Source organism: Pan paniscus, chromosome 8, assembly GCF_029289425.2.
Source record: "Pan paniscus chromosome 8, NHGRI_mPanPan1-v2.0_pri, whole genome shotgun sequence".
Lineage (NCBI taxonomy): Eukaryota > Metazoa > Chordata > Mammalia > Primates > Hominidae > Pan > Pan paniscus.
The window spans coordinates 125,707,452-125,717,138 of NC_073257.2; positions in this window are offsets into that span (position 1 = coordinate 125,707,452).

Sequence of the window (9,687 nt, forward strand, 5' to 3'; positions counted from 1 at the left end):
ATTATAGACTCTGAGCTAAAAGTAACTCAAATAATTTATCAATTTCATTATCCAACTTTCAGAGAAGATCTATAAGAGCCTGCTGCAATTTTAAAGTTTAAAAACTAAAGATTTACATTTTATATATTCACATCAACACTTTTTAAAAATGACATTGCTTATTCGAGGTCAGCTGATGTTATCTACCTTGATATTTAAAACTCCCCTATCTCAAGTTTTCCATTCCAACTGACAATTATGAATTCATTTTCATTACTTTCTGCAATCTGGAGCAGTAACTGTCCTACCTGCACTGCATATAACCACTTCATGACACCTGCAATGCTGCTGTGCCTTTTAACTTTACCCTATTATTAATTCAAATAATTCTCATTGAAACAAAATTGTAGGCTTCCCGTGATTAAACATCATAATCATATAGCAATTCAAGGCCAAAGTCTATAAAACTATTTTGCTTGGGTTTAAATAATACATTTTAGAACATCCATTTAATTGAGTTTTCTATACATTGTTCCCTTTCAAAACAGTTAGTGAAGAGATACTCAACATCAGTGGTCATTAGGGAAACGCAGATCAAAACTACAATGAGATACCACTTCACACTCACCAAGATGTCTACAAGCAAAAACAATAACAAGTGTTGGTGAGGATGTGGAGAAAATGGAACTCTCATACATTGCTGGTGGGAATGTAAAGTGATGCAACACTTTGAAAAACAATTTGGCAGTCCCACAAAAAGTTTAAAGTTACCATATGACCCAGCAATCCTACTCCTAGGTATATATCCAAGAGAAATGAAATGTATATCCACACAAAACCTTATACACCAATGTTCATAGCAGCATTATTCATAATAGCCAAAAAGTGGAAACAACCCACATATCCACCAACAGATGAACGGATAAACAAAATGTGGCATTTTCAAGCAATGGAATATAATTTGGCCATAAAAAAGAATGAAGTACTGACACATGCTACAACATGGACGAAACTTGAAAATATGCTAAGTGAAAAAAGCCATGTGTTATATAATTCTATTTATAAGAAATGTCTGGAACAGTTAAATCCATACAGGCAGAAAATTAGTTGTTGCCTAGGACCAAAGAAGGCAGGTGGTAGGGAACTGGGGCATGACTGCTAATGGGTCCAGGGATTCTTCTTTTTTTTTTTTGAGATGGAGTCTTGCTCTGTCACCCAGGCTGGAGTGCAATGGCGTGATCTCGGCTCACTGCAACCTCCACCTCCCAGGTTCAAGCGATTCTCCTGCCTCGGCCTCCCAAGTAGCTGGGACTACAGGGGTGCAACACCACACCCAGCTAATTTTTGTATTTTTAGTAGAGACGGGGTTTCACCATGTTGGCCAGGATGGTATCAATCTCCTGACTTCGTGATCCACCCGCCTCGGCCTCCCAAAGTGCTGGGATTACAGGCATGAGCCACCGTGCCCAGTCTAGGGATTCTTTTTGGATGATAAAAGTGTTCTAAAACTGATTGTGGTGATGGTTGCTCAACTCTGTAAATATAATAACAACCAATGAGTCATACAGGTTAAATGTGTGAATCGTATGGTATATGAATCATTTCTCAATAAAACTGTTTTAAAAAAATTTTTAAATAGAGTTTGGGGGCCGGGCACACGCCTGTAATCCCAGCACTTTGGGAGGCCGAGGTGGGCGGATCACCTTCGGGAGTTCAAGACCAGCCTGGCCAACATGGTGAAACCCCGTTTCTACTAAAAATACAAAAGTTAGCCAGGCATGGTGACGTGCGCCTGTAATCCCAGCTACTCAGGAGGCTGAGGCACGAGAATCGCTTGAACCCGGGAGACAGAGGTTGCAGTGAGCCGAGATCACGCCACTGCACTCCAGCCTGGGAGACAGAACAAGAATCCGTCTCAAAAAAAAAATAGAGTTCAGCACTCTCCACAGATAAAAGACACTAATAAAAAAAACTGGCTGACTTAGCAAACAAGGATATTTGGGCTTTATTCCCTGCTTCCAGATACTGTTGCTTTTAGTTTATTTTACAATTTTATCTGTTTATCCCATGTGATATGTAATCAGAGCTCAGGGCTTCAGCAGGAAATTTGTAACAGTCCTTTCAAACAAACTTAAAAAACAGTTTAGTAACATTATCTAATGGTGTATTAAAGCCCTGCTTTGATGCCATTTTATGATCTTAAGCACTTGCTTTCCATGTTGAAATAACAGAAGGGCTTACACAGATAATGAAATTTGACTTTGCTAAACTTCCTTTTCCTTTGAAAAAAAAAAAAAAAAAGCCTATCATATTTGGGACAAAGTGGTGTTTCTGAATCTCTACATAATCTACTATAGTTCTACCAGGATTTAAACCCCCCAAATTCAGTCTGAAACACAGAAGTAGCACTTATGTAAAACCAAGTTTGATTTAAATCAAATAAGTTGTTTAAAGATCAGTCCAATTCATCACTTACGACTTTACATACCGTTTTGTTTCTAAATTAGTTTCCTGTGTGTTCTATTTCACCAACTAGATCATACAATTTCAATCTACCCTAACTCTCAGGCTTCTCAAGATATGAAACCACACAGATTAATTTCTTAAGTATTTTATATATATTAGCTTTTGTCCAGCCTCCTAAGGAAACTCTAAATTCCTTAAAGGCAAGGACCTCGTCTTAAGCTTCAACACTTCACAGAGACCCCACAACTGAAATGTGTTTCTCAAGGTCTAAGGCGTGACCTTAGACCAGTCAAGCTACAATAATATACTGTATATATTATTAAGGTATGTATATATGTGTGTGTATCAAGTTTATATCTATATATCTTTATACCGCTACCATCTATTTTTCTTCTATACTTCATTTCCAACACATAATATATTGACTACCCCCAAATCTTTAAGAACTCCCAATTTTCTTCAGAATAACCCCCAAACACCTTCCTATGGATTTCAAAGCTCTTTGTCAACTTCCCCATCTACCCTTTCTAGCCTGAGCATCAGATGCCAACACACCAGTTACTTAAAGCTCCTCTTCCACCCCTGTGCTGTTGCACCTCCAGGCCTCTGCTGTCCCTTGGATTGCTATCCAGACTATGAAAAATCTGCTACACTTTTAAGTCCATGTCAAGAGCCATCTTCTGTATAGACCCTTCCTTTTCAGAATTTCTCCTTTTTAAATCCCTCCATAGCACTTTGTCTAATACTATACCCCTTATCACGCTTGACTTATATGGTGCCTAAGACATGCCTTCTCTCCTCGTATTAATTCTCTGATGTTTGCAACTGTTTATGTGTGACTCACCTACCAAAGCACTGTGCTTGTATCCCCTTCACCCTTTACATAAAAACCACTCAATAAATGCTTGCTAGGGATGACACATTGACAGGTGTAGCAAACCACCATGGCACTTGTATACCTGTGTAACAAACCTGCACAATCAGCACATGTATCCCAGAACTTAAAGTAAAATTTAAGAAAGGAAAATAAATGCTTGCTAGATTGAATTATTCTTATCTTGAATTCCCCAAAACACCAAAAATGGTATGGGGCATATAGCAGTTAATCAATAAATAATGTTACTTGATAGAATATACATTCCTGGGGCAACGATTCAGATGCCCAATGACTGATTTTAGTGGCAGCGAAGTGATAGATCATCACCAAAAAAAGTTTATTCTCTAAATTGTTCCTACACTGAATTGGGCTTAAGTAACAGATGCTTTAATGTACCAAAACAATTAGCTGAGTGTTTACTTTCAATATATTTTTATTTCCAGTGTTCCTTCTGGAATAAAACTATTTTCATGTGAGGAATACACATAAAATAATTTTGGAAGTCAATTCTTAGAATGTACATGGATTTTTGTCACTGTTTATTAAAGATTCATTCAAGTATTCATCACTTATGTGAACAGTCCCTGGGCAGACACTGGAAAAGGTACTGAATCATCAATAAGATACAGGCTCTGATCTTAAGTGTTTACAGTATACTAGGGGAAGGATCTCAAAGGAATCTAGGTTTGATGCTTCAGAAAAACTGGTACTAATTATCTTGATATTGATGAATTTGGAAGTTCTTTAAAAAGTACTCTTTTAAATTCAGATTTAAATGTTTATGTTTCAATGTGTACTAAAAACAAAGGTATAACAATATTTAGAAAGCCATTTTTATTCATGCAAACAGCAAAAGAACATAACTAGATGCTATGAGTCAGGGCTGGGACTAGGGTGAGTAAAGAGAGGTTTTCTAGAGCAAAATTTCATGAGGCCACTCACTCTCAGGGTCCCGTAAATACAGGGTCAGCCTTAAAAAGGAGTGCCTCTTTAAATTCATCACCCTAGCGGCCTCCTCTGCCTTACCTGAGCTCTGGCCCAGCTATGAATGTTTAAGAAATTAGTAATTTTGTGTTATACTTGGTTGCGTATACTTGGTATACTCCACAACAAATGCTTTATAAATTATTTCTGATTTATAGAAAATGGAACTGTGAAATTATGGAGGGAATGCATTATGATGCAAAGGGAATATGTTTACTTTTGGGAGGAAAGAGTAGATACTTAGGGAAAAGGAGAAATGAAACAGAATTAGCACATTAAAATGATTGCCAAGTTAAAAGCTTTCAAGTGTTCAGATTGGAAGTAATTCTCGTGACCAAACTGTTCTACTGTTATTTATAACCATTAACTTATGCTTTTGTTAACTTCAAATAACTTGTATTGGCATCTGTAATTGCCCATTCTTACGCTGCTATGAAGAAATACCCGAGAATGGGTAATTTATAAAGAAAAGAGGTTTAATTGACTCACGGTTCCGCATGGCTAGGGAGGCCTCAGGAAACTTACAATCACGGCTGAAAGCACTTCTTTACAGAGCGGCAAGGAAGAAGACGAGTGCCCGGCGAAGGGGGAAGCCCCATATAAAGGCACAGGATCTCGCGAGAACTAACTCACTATCATGAGAACAGGATGGGGGAAACCAGTCCCAGGATTCAATTATTTCCACCTGGTCCCTCCCAGGACACATGGGGATTATGGAAACTACAATTCAAGATGAGATTTGGGTGGGGACGCAACCAACCCTATCATTTTTCTAAGATCAATACCAAATGAACTAAATGAATAAAAAAACAGTAAGTTACAAGCTAATATCGACATTCTTTTAAGACAGATTGTTTTGGAGATTAGCACCTGAAGATTATTTTCTTAATTCCTTAGTGTAGTTATTGATGGTTATTCAAGACTGAATAAGGAAATTCTGGGTGCACTTGATCCATGGGAATACAACTCATTTAAATTTTAAATTTAAATGAAATTTAAAATTGAAATTAAAATTAAATTTGTTGTCCAAAGGAGAAATTTCATATTTAGGTACATTATTAAATATAGACTAAGTGATAATTTAAATGTAAAAGGCATTGACATTAAGTAAGAAAGGTTTTCCCATTAGATCAAAGTTAAAACAATTTGAAATCAGCCTTTCAAGTGTCACTACACCTGGTAATAAAATGTTCAATGTCAGATAAGCTTGTAAAGAAGCTTTCTGAAGGCCGGGCGCAGTGGCTTACGCCTGTAATCCTAGCACTTTGGGAAGCCGAGGCCGGCAGATTGCCTGAGCTCAGGAGTTCGCGACCAGCCTGGGCAACATGGTGAAACTCCGTCTCTACTAAAATACAAAAAATTAGCCGTGCACCTGTAGTCCCAGCTACTTGGGAGGCTGAGGCAGGAGAATTGCTTGAACCTGGAAGGCGGAGGTTGCAGAGCTGAAATCGCGCCACTGCACTCCAGCCTGGGTGACAGAGCAAGACTCCATCTAAAAAAAAAAAAAGCTTTCTGAAAAGTTCCAAGTAAATATAAAGCAAAACATTTCCTCCACCTTGGCTTGATTCTACTTCCCCTTCTCTCCACATATTTTAGGATGTTAAGAGCTGCCAGATATTTTGGGTTGGTGGTAGGTTTCTTTTTCTTTCATTTCGCTTAAAAATGGAAAATTTTTACCTACCAAAATGTTGTATCAGAACTAAGAATTTCATATATGCTGTCAATAGAACCTAGAAAAGTTTAGCTGTGGTTGTGACTTATTTATAACACTATTTGGTATGTCCCTTAAATGAGGTACTTAATTTGGTATGTCCAGCAATAGCGGGACATTATTCCAAGCTGCCACAAATGATGATTTTCACGTAGAAAGATGTTTTTGCATAGAATAATAAAAAGGCTGAGGCTGAGGCTGCTCTTAAAATAACACGCTTGGATTTTCAAAAACGTTCAAAATCATAAAAAATCTTCTTACCTATGAAAAATGACAATTCTAGTGGGAAAAATCATTCAATTAATAAATAAAAATAACCCCAGATGACTTGACTATCTCCCCTATGTTAAGAATATCTATAATTACAGAAATATAAAGTTTTTCTAATTATAACTCTTAATAGCTTACAAAAAGTTTAAAACATCAAGACAAGCTAAAATATTTTAAATTTGTAATTTAACTGAGAACATAAACACTACCACTGTGCCCCCCAAAAGCTTCTATTCTTCTAAATGTGATCCTCTATAATTCTTACCTCTACAAAGTAAAATCCAAACCCATGAAATAAAGTTCATGGAGAATACTATCCTTCTGATTGTTACTGAAAATGTTCCATGACTATTTCTATGAAAACGTTAAGAAATTCCTTAATTTCGTTGCTAGAGCTAATGCAAGAATACACAAATACACACATGCATACATTCATTGTACTAGCTATTGTCTTATTTAGACCATATAAAAAGATCTTTAATATGCATTGGCCGCAAATTTTCACTTTGGATCAACTATTCAGTCTATGTTGGAGAGATTAGGATCCATAAATAAATTATATAATCTCACTTTATATAAAACACTGCAACTTAAACTTTTAGTTATCTAATGTCTTGAGTTGAATAGTTCAGATAAACATGCAAACTTTTCTGCATCCTCTATTGGGTGATTATCTAAGCTTTTTGAATTGTCTTGTTCAAAGCCACAAGTTGAATTATTTTCACTGAGATTCTGTAAAATTTCATGAATGTCACAGCTATAAATCCTAAAATCCAAAAACAAAACACACGATAACCTCAAGGAAATGAGCCAATTCTTTAAAGACACAACCTGTCAAAACTCACACAAGAGGAAATAGACAATCTGAATAGGCCCATATCAATTAAAGAAATTCAATTAATAATGAACAACCTTCCAAAACATGAAGTACTAGGCTCAAATCAGTTCACTGGTGAGTTCTACTAAACATTTAAGGAAGAAATTACGCCAATTCTTTACAATCTCTTTCAGAAGATAGAAGCAGAGGAATATTCCCTAATTCATTCTAAAAGGCCAGCATTACCCTATTACCAAAATTGGACAAAGTGATTATAAGAAAACTCTAAACCAATATCTCTCATTAACATAGACACAAAAACCCTTAACAAAATATTACAGCAAATCCAACAATGTGTAAAGAGTTATAAATCATAATCAAGTGGGATTTATCCTAGGTATGCAAAGCTCGTTTGAAAATCAATTAACGTAATGTATCACAACAAAAGACTGAAGAAAAGCCACAAGATCATAGATACAAAAAAAAGCATTTTACAAAATCCAGCACCCATTCATGATAAAAACTTTCAGTAAACTAGGAATAGAGAGTAACTTCCTCAACTTAAAGAATATCTAAAAAGAGCCCTACAGCTAACATCATATTTAATGGTGAGAAACTAGCAGCTTTCCCACTAATATTGCGAATAAGGCAAATATGTCCCCTCTCACCCCTCTTTTTCAATATTATACTGGAAGTCTTAGCTAATGCAATGTCAAGAAAAGGAAGTTAAATATATACAGATTGAGAATGAAGAAATAAAACCATCTTTGTTCACAAATGACATAACTGTCTATATAGGAAATCAAGATTATACAAAGGTTGAAGAATACAAGCTAGTATACAGAAGCCAGTTGCTTTCCTACATACCAGCAATGAACAAATGCAATTTGAAATTTAAAACATGTTACAATTTACGTTAGCAGAAAAGAAATGAAATAGTTAGGTATAAATCTAGCAAAATGTACACAAGATCTATATTAGGAAAACTATAAAACTGATGAAATAAATCGAAGAAGAACTAAATAAATGGAAATATTCCATGTTTACAGGTAGGAAGACTCAATATTGTTAAGATGACAGTTCTTCTCAACTTGATCTACAGATTCAGTACAATCTTAATGAAACTCCCGGCAAGTTATTTTGAGGATATCGACAAACTGATTCTAAAGTTTATATGGAGAGGCAAAAGGCCAAGAAAAGCGAATATAATACTGAAGGAGAAAAAAGTTAGAGAACTGACACTACCTGACTTAAGACTTAAAATAAAGGTACAGTAATCAAGAGAGTGTGGTATTGGTGAAAGAACAAATAAATCAGTGGAACAGACTAAAGAGTCCAGAAACAGATCCACATAAATATATTCGGTTGATCTTTGTCAAAGGAATGAAAGCAATGCAATGGAGAAAAGATAGTCTTTTCAACAAATGATGTTGGAACAACTGGACATCCACATGCCAAATAATAAATTTAGAAACAGACCTTACACTATAACTCAGAATGGATCACAGATCTAAGTGTACAACACAAAACAATAAAACTCCTAAGAGACATTATAAAAGAAAACCTAGATGACCTTGTGTATGAAGATGAATTTTTAAATACAACACCAAAGGCATGATCCATTAAAGGAATAATTGATAAGACAGACTTCATTAAAAACTTTGGCTCTCCAAAAGACATTGTACACTGTAGGCCAGGCACGGTGGCTCACGCCTGTAATCCTAGCACTTTGGGAGGCTGAGGCGGGTGGATCACCTGAGGTCAGGAGTTCGAGACAAGCCTGGCCTACATGGCGAAACCTCATCTCTACTAAAAATACAAAAATTAGCCAGGCGTGGTGGTGGGCACCTATAGATCCAGCTACTCGGGAGGCTGAGGCAGAAGAATCGCTTGAACCCGGGAGGCAGAGGTTGCAGTGAGCCAACGTTGTGCCACTTTACTCCAGCCTGGGTGAAAGACGGAAACTCCGTCTCAAAAAAAAAAAAAAAAAAAAAAAAAAAAAAGACATTGTACACTGCCAAGAGAATAAATAGACAAGCCACAAACTGGGAGAAAATATTTGCAAAAGATAAATCTGATAAAGGACTGTTACCCAAAATAAACAAATAACTCTTAAAACTCAACAATAACCAGGTGCAGTGGCATGCTCCAGTAGTCCTAGCTACTCCAGAGGCTGAGGCAAGAGGACAGCTTGAGGCCAGGAGTTTGAGGCTGTACTGTTGCTATAATCGCACCTGTGAATAGCCACTGCACTCCTGCATGGGCAACCTAGCAAGACCCCATCTCTTAAAAATAAAATAAAATAAAACAGCAACTCAAAGTACTGTATTTTTTTAAAAAAAATAAGAAAAAATAAAATACAAATTTAAAAACCCTCAACAATAAGAAAATGGACAACCCAATTAAAAAGTGAGCCAAAGATCTGAACAGACACTTCATCAGAGATATATAGACGGCAAATAAGCAGATGAAAAGATGTTCCATATCATATGTCATTAGGGAAATGCAAATAAAAACAAAAATGAGATATCACTATGCACCTAGGAGGATGACCAAAATCCAGGAAACTGACACCAAGTGCTA